Here is an 18,789-nt window from a genome sequence, read left to right as displayed (position 1 = left end):
AATACGACAGGTCTTACGATGGACTTGTAGATCTGTCCCTTAAGTTTCATTGGCATTCTTGGATCACAAGTTACACCGGTGACCTGTCGCCATTTCATCCAACCTGCATTTATTCGGCTTTTCACATCGAATAAATGCATTCGAAAGTATTTCTTTATATTATAAGGTGGCAAACGAGCGAACGGCCACCTGAAATCGCGGAAATAGCGAAGCAACCGCTGCCCATAGACATACGCAATTGCATACTTTGCCTACCTTTAAAAGTATTGACAATCTATGTAGCTCTATGGTGTATATTAAAAGACAAACTATATGTTGACCGGCTTATAACAATAGTGATACGATGTGAGGGATGAATCCTTTAAGCCCTGCAAAGGGATAAAGGGGGAGAAAGGGTCTGACGTGGGATGGTCACCCTCCACTTTTTATAAAGCAACAGCCGTTGCGGACGTAGACAGGCCTTTATTGAAAATTTTTTATGCTCCCCTATCATTGGAAAACAATGACACAATATATGAGTAAAAGTAAAATAAGTATCAGAAACTGCCCTTAGATTTGTTACTCAAAAGACGCAGTTAAGCGAAGTACAAAATTAATAGGGCTTTGTTCTTTATGCTTATTACTAAAGCCTATTGTAATAAAGAGTATTCGAGGAAACAAAACGTTGGAAAAGCGAATTCTAGATGCTGACTCTGCAAACGAGCTTCCAACTTTTTGTTTAATTTTCATAAAGAAGAGGGAAATTATAAAAGTTTTATAAGGATTTCCCATGCAGTGGAATCATAAATTGGAATTTTACTTTAAATCAAGTTAAAAGAAAACAAAAAGGATAACGATTTGGAAGCAAACATAATACATAATTTACTTAGTTATTTAAATAAGTAAATAAAATGTTAGAAGTTATAAATAATAGGTTTCGATCACAGATATATCATCATATAAAATAATTACTATTGTATATAAAAATTATAAATATTTAATAAAGGTGACCCGGAAAATAAGGGACATATAAAGATCAATAGATTTGATAACATAGCGGTTTAGCCTTCAGTGTCTGCGAGTTGGCGTCAGCAAGACGTTTGATGAATTACATGTCACGTTGTCACTTCTATACGTCACTTGCAGACTGCGAGTAACATATGACAGGAGGGGAAGCATAACAAGAGTAACCTTAATAAGACTTAACCAATTGTCTTTTTAAACTTGGCATAGAATTTGAAATTTATAGAATTCTATTTGGGAAAACCAAAGTTAAAATAACATTTTAGAAAAGTATACCCATTATGGTTGCATTAAAGCCTTTTTTTATATCACAAGGTAGCATACGAGCGATCGGCCACCTTTTATCGTTGAAATAGCGAAGTGACCGTTGCCCATAGACATCGCAATGCATACGCGTTGCCAACCTTTAATCGACAAAGGAGAGGATGCATAGAAAGAAAATATTTTTCCTTTCCATACATCCTCTCATCCGGAAAGTCCACTTCCACTTCCCATCCTTTACTTATAAGAAAAAGGGTGGGAAGGGAAACAGGACTAAATTAGCCCTCCGGGACGCACACTCATCAAACGAAACGCGGAATTGCTTCCACTTCACGCCTGTCTTCTGTGTGGTCGTGGTATTTCACCGGGCGAGCCGGGCCAATTCGTGCGAAGATGTTAAAGCGGGCTCTACCACTGTTAATGAATCTCCTCTATTTTATTACAAGATATCTTTTGAACCATATATACGTTAAACTACTTGATATATTATTGATTAGTAACAAAAAGACGAATATGGTATAACAATAAAAAAAGAACTTTTAACTTTATTTACTAAAACTATTTGCAACAGTACTATTCCAACGAGACTGTAAAATATTCATATTTTTCTAAACAAAGATTAAAAATGTAAGAAATATTTAATCTGTGCTGCGCCGTACTAACCCATTTTAACGCCTGAGCACGATCATAGATTTTGAATAATGAATCCAATCATCCAAACCATAAATACGTTTAAATTAATCATTCCATGACGCATTCGTAATAATAGAAACAATAAAATAGTCTGTGGTTTTGTTTGTGGGTGCGCTATGACTGCTTCAGAGTCATTTGTCAATGTTGCTCTATGGAATTGTTATAAGTTATTCTAATAATAGAAAATATGCAATATAAAAATTCGTTTAAATAAATAAATAAAAAAAGATGAATACATTATAATTGCTAATCACTGTATACGTAAATATCAACAATTCGATTTCATTAAATACTAGATGTCACCCGCTGGCCGCGCAGAATTTAAAAAAAAACTTATTAGAATTAGTAGCCTATGTGCTGTTTCAGACTGTGTTCTACATCTATGCCAAATAAGCGAGATCCATACACCCGTTCTTGAATTACCTTCTAACATCCATCTATCCATCCAAACATTTACATTTATAATATTAGTAAGACTTGCAGTTATCTGCGACTCCGCTCGCGCGGAACATAGCCTATGTCTATAGCATAATAATGCAAGCCTTCCAACAGTGAAAGTATTTTCCAAATGGATTCAATAGTTTCGAAGTCTAATCAATGGAAACAAAGATTAAAATTTTTCCTCTTTATAATATTACTATAGATAAAAATTAAAAAATGTTTCCTAGCAAATTTCAGTTCAGTTATTTAAAATGTCAATAGGCTCTTACTACTCATTAAACAAAATAGAACACGGATATTAAAACTGGGTCGTGAGAGAAATAATCCACAAAGGCGTGAATTCATTTTATATTTTTTTCCAATCTGTAAGAATAGCGCGCGATATTGCGGCCATCGAAATGTCCCAGACTTCCTATTGGACGATAATAGAGTCCCATCACTCCGACCCAATATCCGGCATTCGATTTTCAAACGCAGTTATTACAGTCGCGGACATTTATTTCCTACCCATTTTGGTGGAATATCATTTGACGCTTACCGTTGTTTTCTGAAACCAAAATCTATGTATAAAACATATCATCATCCCTATCTTTGACACAGTAGAGATAACAATAAGTTTTAAATGAGGATTTTGGTATCAGAAATCCACGAATTATGCAATTAGATTGAAAACTTGAAGCAACGTGGTGAATTATATATATTCTAGCAGTCACACGCGAAGTGTTCTTGTGGACTATGTTCTACATGAGTGCCAAATTTCGTCAAAATCCGATGAGCCATTCCGGAGATATTTAAAAAAACTATTCATCCATATATCCAACTTTCGCATTTATAATATTAACATTACATTATGTGTACGGTAGTCGATTCTTAGTGGGTAGTGAATTTAATTCTTTGAATGCACCTTTTTTATAGCTAAGGATTTTCATAACTTTGATAACGTTAATTAATTTCTGTTGTTTAGTACCCTCGTATTAATTGCCGCTCCTGGCTAAGAACCGATTTGATCGTTATTTTACGAGTATCTCGAATCAGGAAAAGCGGCCACTCGGCGAATCTAAAGGGCTCTTCGAAATTTATTTGTTTATTTTTTAAATTGAATTTAATTTAACAACTAAATTAATCATTTATTCATATTAATTACCTTGTAAATTACGAGTACTTAATCACATAATTCAAACCAGAGGTTTAATGTTATACCAGATTTTGATACAAATTAAAGATTTATTTAACTATATAAAACAGCTGTTGCCCGCGACTACGTCCGCAGAGAATTAAAAAAAAACTTAATTCCTATGCGTCTTCCAGAATATGTTCTACATCTGTGCCAAATTTTAGAAAGATTGATGCAGTCATTCTAGAGATACCTTGTAACAAACATCCATTCATCCATCCAAACATTCCCCTTTTTATATTAGTAGCTGTCGCTCGCGACTGCGATTGCGCGGAACTAAAAAAAAACTTATTAGTAGCCTATGTGTCTTTCAGAATGTGTTTTACATTTGTACCGAATATCATCATGATCCGTTGAGCCGTTCCGGAGATGCATTTAACAAACATCCATTCATCCATCTAAACATTCGCATTTATAATATTAGTAAGATTAACAAAAAAAAGCGAATTATTCATGCACTTATTGGTTTACACACACATATGCATAACCATAGACAACGTGAGTTATAATTCATTTAACTATAGACCGCCACCCTATCCGTTTAGGGGCGAGGTGCGGGTGACGTCGCGTGTGAAGGCTCGGAGCCAAGTGCTCTCTGCTGTATGCATTCACTTCACCCTGTCATTGACATTTGACGGAATATTGCCTATGCTTACGAGAATGACTTTAGTACTATGTAACTACTGAAGTAAAGTAAAGATAATATAGTTCAACTAAACTTGGCAAAAGGCAACATTTCATCGACGCCTTAACCTGTGTTCGTTAATTCCATCGAATCCAACTGAACACATAATAGTCCCATGTTTAAATATGCGTAACGCTTAATCATCTAACTAATATAAAAAATACGAATGTTTAGATGGATGCATGGATCGATGGTTGTTTGTTAGAAGTTATCTACACAAAGGCACGAATTTTGCTGAAATTTTGCATAGATGTAGAGTATTCTGGAAGAACACATAGGCTACTAATTGTAATTTTTTAATTCCGCACAGACGGAGTCGCAGGCGACAGCTAGTAAGACACATAACATGTACTTTACAAGCCAATATGAGTTAAATTAGGTTATTGTCCACTATCTTTACAGTTAAACATTTTTACAATATAGAAATCAATTTGCTTTGGTATAAAGCCGATGCAAGATTCGTCTAATTGTATTTAGGAACTTCTGCTTAAAAATCACTCTTCCATCCCTAACGTCCCCTTTAAGCGGTTCGAGGGTAAAAATTGGCAAACAGCATGGGGCGGCTTCATTTGCATAATAATTCATCAATTTTGTCAACAGGACCGTGACGATAAATAATGCGAATACTTAACGTTACCGTGACAACCACATTTTGTTATCTCTATTGCTCTCAAAGAGAATGAGAGAGATAACAGATGTTTAGGCTGTGGACACACAGATTCGTAATCTTAGTCTTGTAGAATTTGAAAAGGATTTTATCATATCCGCTCCAACCTTCTGAATGTAATGTGTTAAAACTTTATCTATGTTACTATTTTTATCCACAGTTTGTTTTAGAGAAGCTACAATCGTAAACATACTGTCCTCTCAACATCGCGTATCACCTTTTGAAACATTTAGCTACGATGAACATAAAAAAGACCCCCCAAGCTTTAAACCTTAAAAGATAGTTCGTTGAACCATAATTAGATTTTTTAGCATTCAATTAGTTGATTCGCTTCTTGTTTTTAAGTTTAATATGAAAAGAAATGGATTAAATTAAAGATATTAAAAAAATAAAATCATACAAACCAAATCTAGATTTTAATTTGACTTTATCTTACTTTTTAATTAAACACCTAATCGTGAGTTTCCACTACTGATACAGGTGTATAAAAACATATTTTTATCTCACTGTTAAGAAGAATATGAAAGTGATGACTATTTATAAATTTTACTAATATTATGCGAACGTTTAGATGAATGGATGGATGTTTTTTGGAGGTATGTCTGGACCGGCTCAACGTATCTTGATAACATTTGGCACAGATGTAGAACATAGTATGGAAGAACACACAGGCTACTTATTATTTTTTTTTAATTCCGCGCATACGGTGTCTCAGTCGAGAGCTACAATTTTTATAAACCATACAACCTTTCCATTCACAGGGTCAATAACATTAATATCACACCTTCAATGACGTCATAGATGTACAACGATTATGCATTGTTCCATATACAGAACTATGCAAATACATCTTATATGGATTATAAAAATATTCGCACAACGATTGCACGAAGCCAGTCCTAATGTTAGATACATATGCATTGGTTCCTGTGTATGGAAAGACTGGCTGGAAATAGAGTTGACACAAAGGAGGTTACATGTAAAAAAAAAGTCATACTGGCCGGAATAGCTTCTTCCAATGTTTTTTTTGTCACGACATAGAAATCGAAAGAATTTGATTACGTAATGTAAGTACTACAATAAAAAGTAATTATCCAAAACTACGATATGGCTGTCATAGCTTTTTTTATGAAGCCTTAGTAAAAGTTAATTCCATCCTAGAACATTGTCGTGTTATATTTTTTTAAAGACACAAGTTCAATTTTAAGCCAAACTAATTTGGTCATTGATAGCAAATATTTCTGTCCATTCAATAAATAACAATACAAATTTTAATTTTTTATTTCGAATAAGCTTGATTCGATTATGTTAAACTTATGCCTTCATAATACGATTGGCATTTCGACAGTTATAATGCAATATCCATGTATGTTATAGCTATTTCCCCTGCGATTCATGCGAGGGTCGACATTCTTCCCGTACAACGCGGGATAATCTCCCTCGGGCGGTCGGCGGCACGCGTTCTCCATAATGCTGACAACCACTGGGAACATTCGTATACAATCCGACTAAAAATGCCTTATTGATAAAAAGAATAGCAAGGAATATCAAACTAGCTGTCGCCTGCGACTCGATTCTCAGATCTACTGAATTATAAAGTTTGATAAAAACCAGTCAAGCCGTTTCAGAGAAGTGTGGTAATTAAATTTGAAACGTGAATTTTATATATAAGATATAATATGTACATAATTTATATTAATTTAAGATTAAATCTATTCAAAAAAAACTAAAGCAGAGACTCTTAGTAGATAAACTAAAAGTACAGACCGCAAAACAATGTGGTCGAAATAAATATGTATAAAAATATGAACTTCGCAAGTACGAGTTTATACATAATAATTTTTAAGTTTTCTTATATCACAATAGCTGTAGCTTTCTAACAGTAACGTCCATAAGCCAGCTATATAAAATTAAACACAAAACGAAGTGCCGAATGGCGTTGATTGATTTATAGGCAACAATATGAAAACACTCTCAGTGTTATGGGAAGATAAACACTGTTCAAATTAATTATTAACAACCACAAATGATTGATTCGATACGGCGGAAAATAAGTATTATAAAGCTTTTAATACTAGCAAGTGTACTTGGTTTACTTGGGTAATAAACCTTTTCCTGTTAAAAATATTGAAACTGATTTAAATAATCAAATATAAACTACAATAAACAAATGTTTGATAATAAAAGAAAAATGTGAAGTATAGGGATTTTTCTCTATCGTACTCTTACTAATATTATAAATGCGAATGTTTGAATGGATGGTTGGATGTTTGTTTGAAGGTATATCCAGAACGGCTGCATATAAATCGCTGAAATTCAGCATAGATGTATAACATATCGTAGAACACATAGTCAACTCATTAAGTTCTACTTGAATACCGCGCGGTCGAAGACGCGGGCGAAAATTGTTTATAAAAACAAAGAAAGAAAAACAATTACTTTAACTATTTATCTCTTCTACAATAATAAAGAAATTTATAATAGATTTTTACAAATTTACACTTATGTACCTATCTGTCGTAAAGTCCATAAATTACATAATAATGTACTTACTTACTACGTATTTGTTTGTGCACGACTCGTACGTTGTGAATATTGATTAAGTATTCAGTATGTGATGTGCAAATTCTATTAAAGTCAATAAACAAACGTGACAAATATATCAATGGATGAACAATGAATGAACTTTAATATAAATTATTTATTAATTTAACTTCATTGATTTAATTTAATCGCGTAATGAAACTTAATGCGTTATGTTTTATACTCAAATGTTTATTTTTGTACTAAAACGAATGATGAATATAAGGGAAGGACGAAATTTTATACTGCCCCTCTCCTAAACTACCAAAATTTCGAGTTGCTGGTTGTTAAAGGCCCTTCATACACAAGATTTCTAAATTACGATACTTCCATACAAATTTCTATAACCCTTTCAATCTTTTTTTCGCAAGCATCCAATCAAATCCAAACATTCGCATTTATAATATTAGTAAAATTTGAAAATATTTTATATTGTCCTTTTTTTATAACAGAAGGGGGCAAACGAGCAGCGGGAACACCGAGGTGTTCAACGACGCCCATGGACATCAGCAATACCAGAGGAACCGCAGATGCGTTGCCGGCCTTTGAGGTGAGGTGTCCTTTTTTATTTCGTCATAATATGAGAATTATGCGTTTTGAAAAAGTTAACAAATCATAGTAGTGTTCCACAAACTATGATATGACATCATAGTTTGTGGAAAGAAATACAATGATAGGTAGTACTCAGTACTCGATTGCAGTTCCTGATAAATCAATATTATGCTCAAGATAAAACTCTTTATCAAGCCAACGTGGACTGTTTAACTGTAATCAATGTACTCTAAAACAATACTGTATACAAATTAAAAAAAACTACCAGGAAAAAGGATATGGCTGAATATATCTTTAAATCTCAACTATGTCTAAATCAAATCCCAACAAGAAAGCAAGTTCAATTAAATACGACAAAAACATTATTGTATTGAATTGACCTACTAATTATGGTTTTTTTTAATCCGCGCGGACGGACTCGGGGGCGACCGCTAGTGTACCTATAAAAATTAGAATCATCGTTTTTATTTTTATACTTCAAGAAAGTAAGTTTACATGCCTAACACATTAGTGAGAAAACTGAACTTACAAATAAAAGTTTGACCGCAGTTTGAATATAAAAAACTGTGTTGTTTTACTATGGTCTATGGTACACACAACTGAGAAACAGGCCAATGATAAGTAAATACGGAAATCTTATCGCACCTCGTTAAACGGTGCCGACGCATGCGCACGCGCACGGCCATTTCGAATCTTAAATATCCTTAACGTACTGTTGAAATATAGGTTATGCTATTCCAGATTTAATTGCTTTAAACTCGCTTCTAATAAATATAACTGTAAGGCCGTTCGCACACAATGCTACATAAATCTTCTAAACGCGCCGCTTTTTGTTGCTAAGCCTCCTCCCGCGTAGACCTCGACGGTATTTCCAAACCGCTACTACTTAGGGTCTATGCAGTTCCTCTGGTATTGCAGATGTCCATGAGCGTTGATGAACACCTCGGTGTTCCCACTGCTCGTCTGCCCCATTCTCTTATAAAAAAGCGAATGTCATAGAGGTTAACACATATGCACAGGTCGCCTACATTTTGTATATCGTCGCCAAAGAAATATGCAGTTATATAGTGTATATAATATTTACATAATTGCTACTACACATAATCTTATCTCATATAAAAGAAACAAATGAACTCGTAATGAGGCATAGCTGATGCGTATGGAACAAAACACATAGGAATGTGATGACGCCTATAATGAGATGCGAACACTTGACTCTCCTAGACCGGAGAGAGTAAGAGCAGCGATTACTGACAAGGTGCGAGACACAATAGCCCCCCCTGAGAGGTACACGCCCCCCGTTACACTTCTAATGACGTCTGACTTTTAGTTCATACACTAGCATCGAAAAACATCATATTATTCTTTTTTATACAAATTTGAAGGTATCTCCAGAACGGCTGCATAGATCTCGTTGGAATTTGGCATATATATAAAACATAGCCTGAAAGAACACAAGTTTTTTTTTAATTCCGCGCAGAGTATTAGGCGACAGTACATTTATACGTTTGTAAAGATGATTGTTATCATCGTCTTTTTATTTTTGATTTAGTGTCGTGCTGTGTAAATCCTAATCGTAAGCTAAAAGTTTTAGTCAAACGACAGTCTCTTGATTGAATTTTGTTCTCTAAAAGTCAAATTCATTGTCACAGTTTAATGTAATTTAACTTGAAGATTGAAACTCCGAGCTTTCTTTTATAAAAGTTTTGCTCCTTAGGGAGGTTATTGGTTTTATCCACGGTCAATCTATGAATACTTTATTAACCTCTTATAATCGCTTTTTTTAAATTAATCTTTCAAAAATAATTCAGTAACAGTGTCCTAATGCAATCTTTAAAAATGAGTTAAAAATGAATGAAATAAAACTTAATTAAATTCTTCATTTAAGTCATGAACAACATGGACTGAAGCCGAGTCCTCTACGTCATAATCTGAAAGTTTAAATTAAAAAGGATTGAATTACATACCAGCTATCGCTAATTACAGCACACACGATGAAATATTTTCCTGAATGCCTTTCAGCGGATTCAAAAGGCCTGCCACAAACGCAAAGTGAAAAAGTTTTGCGGTCGCGCTTTTCATTGCAATGAAGTCGTTACTTTGAATGAATTTATAAAAGTATCCTTTACATTTAAAATAATATTCACGTTAGAACTTGTCTGAAGTAACTTACTAAAAAGCATCTATAGCCTAATTGTTACGGATTTCCGAACACAAGGTCGGGGGTTCGAATCCCGCCATTCGACTTTTGTCGTAAACCATATCCTAGCACAAGCCTAGAGCTTGGGTGGAATGGTATAAGAAATATTAGTAAATTTACATAAAAATTTGCTTATATTTTAAAGAAAAAAATATAGAAACACAAGAATATTAACATTATATTTATCAACAAATTGAATTATTCAAACTTTCGTGAGACATTATACTAAACTGATATATAAACACGGCTAAACACTCACGTATATACGTCCGGTGGCGGCACCGACTAGTTTCGAGCCCATCGGGGGCCCTTCATCAGGATGAGTGGTACTGGTATTATTTCGCGGACGCGGCCCGTCGCTCACCCAACAAATTGCTTAATTAAATACTTAGGGTTTTGTACCATAGTATTCAGTATTCGCAACTAATATTCTAATCAATCTATAATTTATAAAATCACTGCAATTCCTAATTCGTATTCTTTTATTATAAACTCATACGTAGAATATTAATGGCATACGGTAATCGGTTATTCGCAATTCAAAATTAACATAATATAAATTAAAGCCGGCGACCAACTGATGTTTTCAGCACGTACCTAAACCTAAACCTAGTTCCCGTAATGCGAAGCTCAATCGATCATTGAATACAATGACACCAACATCGTAACGTGATTAAAATAACTCAAACGCAACACAGGCTGCCATATTACGCAGGGCCGCCATTGACCAAACGCATATAAACGGCACAAATAGATAAAACCAAAATGGCCGCCTTAAAATAGGGCGAAAGTTGAAAGCGAAGCGTCGACCGGTTGATTTATTGAAAACGGTTAAACGTACGCAAGACAAAGGCCATTGAAGGAATTAATGTTTAGCGGACATCGCGGCAGGACTCTAATTTGATTGTGAATGGACTTGTGGCTGAAGCTGGCGGCGTGCGGCAGGCGCCGTAGAGATAGACGCGCTCCCACCGACCTTGCTCGTGCGTCTGCAGTACAACAGGGCTGACATCCTATATTTTATAACAATTATCTCCTTTAACCTCAATTCAAAACTATGGGTCGTCCAAACACCGTAACTAATCAATGTCCTAATTGTGTAATGAACAAAAATTTACAGTAAGCGTTTCTGTATACGATCCCTACAACATTTAAGGATAAATCTTCAATTAAATTCGAAAAATCTACGCCTTTTAAATTTAATTAGCAATTAATACGGAATTCATTCATAAATTTACAATAAATAAAATGCCAAATGCAGGTCCGTGGTATCTGCCTTCCTCTTTGAGTTATGGGCATGAGTTATAATGTTGTACAATAAATAGTGTTTAGTGGCAACCCTGCGGTATAGGAACAGCCGACATGCGATACGCAGAATGCTAAGATCCGCGGCGCTGGCGCCGGCCTGCACTGCGCAGTCGCACACCCGCATGACCTGACCGACGTACAAACTTGCCATCGTAAAATATGTTACTATACCTTCAAGCCTTTATTAGAATCGTTTAATAAAAAGTGTTTGTGTCGTTTTATACCGCTTCATAATTAAGGTAATAAAGTAATTATAATTAACAGAGGAAATACCTCTGGCTGAATATGTTTTAATAAAAAGTTTTTTTTTAACTGACATCAAAAAGGAAGAGGTTCTCAATTCGACTTTTTTGTATTCGCCCCTAGTAGTCAGATTTCCATAATTCTTTTTTTATTCAAAAAGATATTGAGTGTAATTTTATCCCATTTTTAAATCATTAAAAAGTATTCATTAGTTTTTTTTATAAAATTGAATGTGGCAAGCTATAATTTTGTTAAAATTGAGAGTTGGTTGATAAGATTTATAAAATATTTGCAAACAACTCAAGTATTAAAAGACTGACCTAAAACGATGTTATGATGTCATCGTGGTCGACTTAACACTGTTTATAAAGCGTTAGTGCCTCTATAATTATTCTGACTGAATGCTATTAACGACTAGGAATTTCTATTAAAAATACAGCTTATTTTGTGGTAATATATGAACTACTACGTGAAGTCTACTAGGAGGAAGTGTTAATAAAAAATAATTTACGAATAGTAAAATGTCAATCTTCTTTCGAATTAAAATAAAAAAAAAATAGTGTAGCAAAATGTAACAATAATTAGTACATTTCGCATTTTTTCCTGATTACCGTAATAGAGTCAGCTTCTTTATTAATAATTTAAGTTCTAGAATATATTAAGATCAGTATCTTATTAATGATCTCTTCAAAGGCATTAAGATCGCATTTAAAAGTATAATAAAGATGTAAATCGCTTGCCTCTACATTAAAGCGTTAAGATCTCATATCAATGTGATGACGTAAATATAAATCATTGTGACAGATGCATATAAACTTTCTGTTATATATCTAGTTAAAGAAATAAACTCTATATCCACTTAGGATCGAATATAGTTGACCATACTGTCCCCATTATACTACGTAGACGCAACTTAAATCTTCGAAAGCCAGTTAATTTAGTCGCTATGCGACTTACGCAGTAGATACGCGTACGTCGCCGACATTTATATCTGTCATCACCAAAGTCGCTCGCAACTTGTTTTTCAATATTGTCATCAATTTTTAAGATGGCGGAGCAAATCTATACAGTTGACATGTAGGACAATTGACATCGCTATGCCTCAACTCACCGAATAGACGATTCGAGTCGACGATTCAAAGTTGTTTGTACAGAGCGCAGTTAACGCAATGCTCGCGACGCAACCATACAAAATTAGTTTCTACGATTTATGTTACCGTGTGTATGAGCTTTAGAGCTATCATTTAGCATATATATCGTTTTGACTTTGAGATCTAATTGCATTGATGGGTAGGAAATATACGTCTTTGACTGTATATCTAATCTTAAGTTAATACTGCCGTAAATACCATAAAGGCGTGAATTCGATACCTGTATCCGCACACGCTACTTGAGATACGCAGCTAAGACGAAGATTACAACTCGGATACAAATCCTCCTCCGTAAACAACACCTGATCGATCCATACACCTTTACCTTTACGATCCAAAAGCAACCTTCTCGTATGTACATAAAATACATTTTCCTTAAACCCTTTATAAAACTGCTTAACGTTGAGACACGTAAAAGTGCTTTAGTAATGCGGGTTTATTTTTAACCCTTGTTTAGGAAAATATTGACGAGATGTCTAGATTACAAACACAATGAAATAAATGAATATGTTGATTCATAATTACAGTAAGTTACGTTATAGAATGATAAAATAAGAAAGAATTGTTAAAATGTCACATCTGACTCGAAGGACCACAAAATGTGTAGTTAGGGTAGTTAATAAACGTAAGTTAAGATATAATTTTAGTAAGAACGTTGTGACGATCAAAATATTAACTGTAATAAAATTGCGAAACTCACGATCAAACTCAAATGTTTTTGTTATTTTCAAGTTTCTTTGGTATTCGATAATTATTCCATATTTGTCATGGACCTTATTTACAAATGTATTAATTCTGAGAATTTGGTTTAATTAGCGATATCTGCTCTCATATTCAAAGTATCTTATCTTAAATTTTATGTTTTTCAAAGATTCGTTATTTTAAAATATCTGCATCAGACTGGATCTTTGGTAATTTTTTCATCACCTAATGGTGACTTTGTATATGGCCTTATCTTTTTTAATTAATAAAATTTAAAAAGATTCCATTAAAAAAAATCCTTAAAATCAATAATGGAATTTTCAGTAATGAAATTAGACGATATATCTAATACGAATATTTACGTGTCTTAGCTTAGTATAGGAGTTATGAATATTAAAAGCGAAGACCTTATATTCTGTAATCCATTAGTCAACCATGACAGAAACTTTACATTTTAAGCCTACTTTTTTAACAAGAAGCGGCAGCCAAAAACAAAAGTGTCTCTTCGCGAAGGCAGTGCTGCCAACTTACTAACACGAGAGACTCTCTGAAGGTGAAAATTTAATGGCGTCGAGTGCTGAAACTCGTTCATTTTCTAAAGATCTTAGCGTAGCAACTTACGAGTACTTAACTCACACTTATCTTCAAGATAAATTACTTATAGCACTTTCGTGCTATAGCGGTGCTATGTAAGGTAATCGTTTTATACTTAAGTTTGTTACTACAATTGAGAAACGCTTGTACAACATATTGTCATCTCTGTTTTGTCAAAGAGTATGAAACTTTACTTTCTTATGTTAGTTTGTTACTTATATTATAAATGCGAATGTTTAGATGGATGGATGTTTGTTTGAAGGTATCTCCGGAACGACTTAACGGATCTTGATGAAATCTGGTACAGATGTAGAACATAGTCTGGAAGAACACATAAGCTTAATGAGTAAAGTTGGTTTTTTTAATTACGGGCGAACGGAGTCGCGGGCTGTTGTATGTACTAACAATAAGTACCACATTCAACACACCACAATTTCAACGGTTAATTAATTTGTATACAATTATAAAAATTATTTGATTGCGGTGAAAGTTTCATTTATAATATTTCTAGCAAATAGTTTTCATTTTTTCTTAATCTTATTGTATTTGCTTTTAAATTGATACATTAGTGAAAGTAAGAATATCAGTGAAGTTAAAAGCATTTTGTAGTTGATAAAAAGCATTCGCCAACGTCTTATGATAAAACTGTGTACTATAGGGTTGCCATATTTTGTAACATAGCAAAGAAAGTGATCTATTATATAATTTGAATTATTTTATGTTATTCACATTTTAAATGTAAAGTAGGCAAAATATCAATTAATAAAAGTAATCTTTTATTATCTTCTTCTTCTAATGTTACTATTACTGCAGGTTGGTCGTCAGCTCAGCGAACCCTTTCCTGTCCTGTGCCAAGCAAAAAAGTTGTTCAACGCTGGCAATAGTGTTGAACAATCTTGTCTTGTCTTTTTCATTATCTAAAATTTTTTTACGAATTCTCCGTCAACTTATTCTACGTACGTTTAACTAAATAAAATGTATTCAATTTTAATTATTTATATGGTATGTCTGTATAGTTCGTTTTAGTATAAAATTGTTCATTATGTGTACAGCATGATAAAATAAATATAAGAATTTTCACTTCAAATTAAAAATATTATCCATACATACAGTAAAATGATGGTAATGCTACAGTACGCTAAAGAGATGAGTGGTCACGTAGGGCTGGGCGTAGTGATAAGGCATTGCCGTCCCCCCTCGCAATAACTCAACATAATGGCCTACAAATGATATTCCAAAATATACCAAACATATAAAACATTTTTACTGCGAAATAAATTAAAAGTGGACTGTGATTAGCATATAGTACTAAACTAGTAATTACGTATGCGTATGAAACTTGATTGCTGTTCTCTCTTACTCAGATTTATTAATTAGTCACTAATGGTACTACAAGTAGCCTGTATCCAATTATTCAAACTGATATAAAAATGTCTAAACACTTACGTATATTCGTCCGGTGGCGGCACGGCCGCGTCCGCGAAATAATACCAGTACCACTCACCCTGATGAAGGGACCCTGATGGGCTCGAAACTAGTCGGTGCCGCCACCGGAAAAATATACGTGAGTGTTTAGCCGTTTTTATATCAGTTTAGCCTGTATCCAGTAGTGGGCAGAAAAGGCTGATAGTTATGATAAAGGCTACTACTCTAAGCGAGACTTAATAACATACTGGTTAGTTAAATTAAAAAGATAAAAACGTTAAAAAAGGTTAATTCAAAACATACACAAATCAGGAAATTAATTGAAACATAATTCCTGTAACAGTCGAGTTGTGGAAAACGTATCATCATAAATACTAAAACCGCATATTGCGCCCGTGAAAGGCCTTTGAACGCAATGATTTGTGCAGCATTACTTTCCACCGCAGTTATAATTCTCTTCTCGTGTGTATTTTCACATTACTGTTGACAGTCCGATAACTATCCCAATGCAATTATAATTATACATTTTGAATACATGCATTATTTTATAGTAATTTTTCCATAGTTAAGGTTAATTATAGGTTATGTCTTTAGAAAGTTTTATGGATTAATAATTTCTAACCTTTAATTCCACTGTTTTATTACATTATGATGTATTGAAAAACATTATTGTCTATGGTTAATGATACGTTTTTATACAAGTTGTATGATCAATGTAAACCAATCAATGTAAAAAATATTACTACAAATATTAACGGAGTGTACCTCAAAAAATATATTCCAGAAATTACGTTTTACCACGATGAAAAACAAGCTTGTGGTAATCTATTTTTCCTTTCGCTGTGGAATAAAAATTACCTAACGTCCTTTGAGAGGGAGGTCATTCACCCCGGCTTAGTGGCTGAATCCACTACGAGACGATGGTACATAATTCGTTAAGACCTTCTGCCAACAGCCGCTATTTTACTTGCTCTTGTAATTTATAAATGGAGTTGATTTTTTGCGATATAACAGGAATTTTAAGTTGAGTTATTGTGTCATAAATCAAGATATACGTTGTTTTATTCGGTTGTTAAATTTTATCTTATTGTTTTCGAGTTAAAATTTAGTTAAGCAAAATATGTTAAAAGAAAATTTACATCGCAATACATTTTCGTATCAATTTTTATGTTTGGCAACATATTTATTTGTATGAATAAGTAGACACTTAAAACGAGATAAAAAGATGGAAAGAAATTAAAAACCCAGATAGTTTTTAAACTAAATTTATTCCTAATTCTATTAAATTTCATTCAATAGGTAAGTAAGTATTTACTGCAGCAATGTAAATAAACAAGGATGAAAATTGATAGAGCGTTTTGACTACATAATTAATAACGGTCCCTCTTAAAAGCACCTAATCAGGATTTTTTAATTAAACGCAACCAAAACACGCAATGGTTTTAAATTTAAATGAAAAAGGAAGCTTTTATGTGGGTTAGGCGGCATTAAAGTGAAATACGGCAAAGCTGAGACTGGCGAATAAATAAAAGCAATAAAGCGAGGGTCCGACTCGTTTCCAATCAGTGATATTGACAGGGCAACAGGGTCGTCTCTTTCGCCTCAGTCGCGCTAAATTTTATTTGCGCACATGTTCATACAGTCACAATAGAATGTCTACGGTATTGAAAACATGATTTGAAAAGTTAAAGTAACAGTTGATAGAGTTTTTTTTTCAGACACAAATTCGATAGCTATTTCCACGACTTTACTTTGACTTCATTTCAGATTAAATATAAAATTAAAAGTTGCAATGTGTTTAATATTAGAAATAAACAAAAAGGTCCATAAACCATCTGGCTGGTAAGTAAATGAGTTGCCTTAAAGCAAAATTAAATCTTTCAACCCGTCTGTCTTCTAATGTTGTTCTTTATAAGCGTAAATAGCCTAATGGTTAAGAGTACAGATTACCGATTACAATGTCGGGGGTTCGAATCCCGCCATTCGACTATTATCGTAAACGATATCCTAGCACAAGCCTAGAACTTAGTTGGAATGGTAAAAGAAATATTTAGTACATTTACAAACAAATCTGCTAATTTTAAAAATAAAATCCTGATATATTTTTAAAAATGCACTTTGTTTTCACTTCTCGTAATAGAAAATATTAATACACGTGCGTCCTATCATTATCACAATTCCGGATGCTATTGACACCTTTAACATTCCACAAGACTAGAGATGCGTACACGAGTTCGTTTGTAAAATTATCACTTATCTGATATGAAACAACGCAGGTCGGTTTGTTTACAGATATCCGATTCTGTTTCTTGACCAAACAACAAGCAAGGGCCCGCTTTCAAGCAACAAGTGATGTTCAACAGCGATTCAACAAATCTTAAATGTTTGTTTATATGACGAGTGAAAATAGCATTCTAACTTACAAATTGCTTACACGAATGTACAGTCAGGACAGTTCGCGGTGTTACAAAAAGACAAACTTTGACTTACATTATAACTAATAAGGTGAGTAAGTTATGCAAACGACGGGATAATACTAAAAAGCATTCAGTCGTGTACCACTAACCTTTTTCCGTACATTTAAAGTTGCGTCCAAGCAGTAATTATTTACACCTCGTCTCCTCAATGTTGGTACATTGCGGTACGTGTTCAAACCATTGTCGTTTTCAAAATTGAATACCGTCAGATTCCCCGATAGTACGTATGTACATCGCTTTCGCTCAAGTTTATAATGAAATCGAATCAATGCGTACAATTTGTTATTTATCTATAAATAATAGTACTACACTTGTTGTGGGTGGTCAAATATTTGAGAAAGCCATTGACGTGTTAATGGTCAATCGATAATTCATCAAACTTAATTTCCCAATAAATCGATTGATGCGCGCCGTTCGTCATTTGATCTGAAACCATTAGATTACAAGACCACCCAAATGGTGCTGTTATAAAGACATTTAAAACAAAACTTATATTTAATATTACAAAATGATAAGGAAACAAGATAAATTACTCATTTTACGCTGTCTAAAATAAGGTGCTGTTATAAATAAAATCTGCGTAGTTAATACAATAATATTTTAACTGACAGTCACGAACGAGTTATATCAT

The 18,789-nt window shown here is 33.7% G+C and overlaps 1 protein-coding gene across 2 annotated transcripts in view; it reads right to left on the bottom strand.

The window, feature by feature from the left end:
* The window catches only part of p130CAS (Serine_rich_CAS and FAT-like_CAS_C domain-containing protein p130CAS), a 69,598-nt gene that overhangs the window by 18,252 nt on the left and 32,557 nt on the right, over positions 1 to 18,789 (bottom strand). The window lies entirely within an intron of this gene.

This window comes from Papilio xuthus, unplaced genomic scaffold, assembly GCF_000836235.2.
Source record: "Papilio xuthus unplaced genomic scaffold, Pxut_1.1 DF826945.1, whole genome shotgun sequence".
NCBI lineage: Eukaryota > Metazoa > Arthropoda > Insecta > Lepidoptera > Papilionidae > Papilio > Papilio xuthus.
This window is presented reverse-complemented; position numbering and strand designations above follow the sequence as displayed.